Below are 1,693 nucleotides of genomic sequence, written 5' to 3'. Positions count from 1 at the left end.
ATACTTCCGCAGCTCCTCTGGCTCTCAGTGTGCTTTTCTTTCCTTCTAGTTGTAGAATTTACACTCAGCCAGCCTTCCTGTAGTTCTGGATGATGTCTGTTTTATGTTTTTGAAGTATTATTCAATTGTTGTGGGAGGCAGCAATTTCCTGGTGTTTATCTATGCCGCCATCTTAGTTTCTCCTCCACTTAATTTCATTTAACTCAATTTTTAAGGTTGTATTATAGTAATAAACTATTAATCACAATAAATGCAAATTTAATGTTCATAATTCCATAAATTTAATTTTTATCTTTTTTTATGGCCATTTTTCTTAGAAATTATACATAAAGACTGAAAGAAGATAGTCATGGGTTTGTTTGATTTTGACCAAGGAATAATGTAAAATTAGAAGCATAGACATATGACATATTTATTCCAAAAATATTGATACCATTTCGTAATAAAATATTTCTAAAAATGTTATTTTTAATATAAAAATATTCTCAATAATTATAAATGATGAATTCATTTCGTTTTTAAATAGTGTTTAGATTTGTTTGTAATAGTTGAAAACTTTTTTTGTTTTGTTAATCCTCATCTGAGGATATATATTTTTTTGGTTTTGCAAAAATGAGACTTTTAATAACACTCTCGAGAGTGGGTGCCATTGAACAGGATCACAGGTGGGGCAAGGAACATAGCCTATTTATTTAGACCCTCCTCCAGTTCCTCATTGGCTAAGGACTATTTGGTCACCTATTTCCTAATAGGTCGCTTAGGTCTTGCTGTCTCTTATTGGGTGATTTTAAAAAAATGAGCTGGGGCCTTCTCCAGTTGCCTCCCCTCCCTTTATAGGAGAACCTTCCTAGGACCTGTGCTATCAGCCACGTGTACAGCTGTCATCCTCTCTCCCCACCCCCACATCCTGTTTGCTCTGGGGAAACTCAGCAGCCGCCTGCCCACATGCTGCTTCTTTTCTATGAACCACATGCTGTTTCTTTTCTGTGAAGATAAATCAGAGGCATATTTCTTACAAATCCCCCCCTCTTTGTCTTACACTGATTCTATCTTCATTAGCTGTTCTAAAGCCTGTTGGTTTTCATCCACCAGAAACTCGTAGCTAGTGAGATTTCTGTCTGTGTGTCTGTAATGTAATTTTGGCTTTCTATTTCTTGGGGACTTTAGTTTGCTCTTCCCTGGTTTATGAATATAGGGACAAAGATTATATGGGGAAGTAGGGATTGCAGGCTTGGGGAAGTAAGCTATACAGGCTGTGTTGGGACTCCATTGTTTGGGCAACAAGATTAATGTTTCCACGATAATGGGCAGTTCTTGAATGGGAAGGAGCCACATTCCAAGGTTGACTCCCAGGTCGGGGAGGGTCGGAGTAAGACTCCCAGCCTGGTTGGCATGTCCTTTCTTTTAAAAGAAAGGGCAATCATGGTTAGCAGCATAATTAATATTTCCATAACCATAACTAGTCCCCATTGTTCTGTTTTTCTCCATAACCCTGGAAGGAACAGATCTGTAGAAGTACCCTCTAGCAGCCAAATGGGGCACTCCTATTTTTACAAAGGAAAATAAAACAGTATTTTCACATTAAAGCCACAGAAGGCTGGTGAGTTATCCCGAGGATATTTTTTCCATTGATGTTTAGAGAGAGTGGAAGGGAGGGGGACAGGAGGGAAAGGGGAGGAAAGAGAGACAGACA

This window comes from Myotis davidii, unplaced genomic scaffold, assembly GCF_000327345.1.
Source record: "Myotis davidii unplaced genomic scaffold, ASM32734v1 scaffold176, whole genome shotgun sequence".
In the NCBI taxonomy this organism is placed as follows: domain Eukaryota; kingdom Metazoa; phylum Chordata; class Mammalia; order Chiroptera; family Vespertilionidae; genus Myotis; species Myotis davidii.
Note: the sequence above shows the minus strand (reverse complement) of the source record.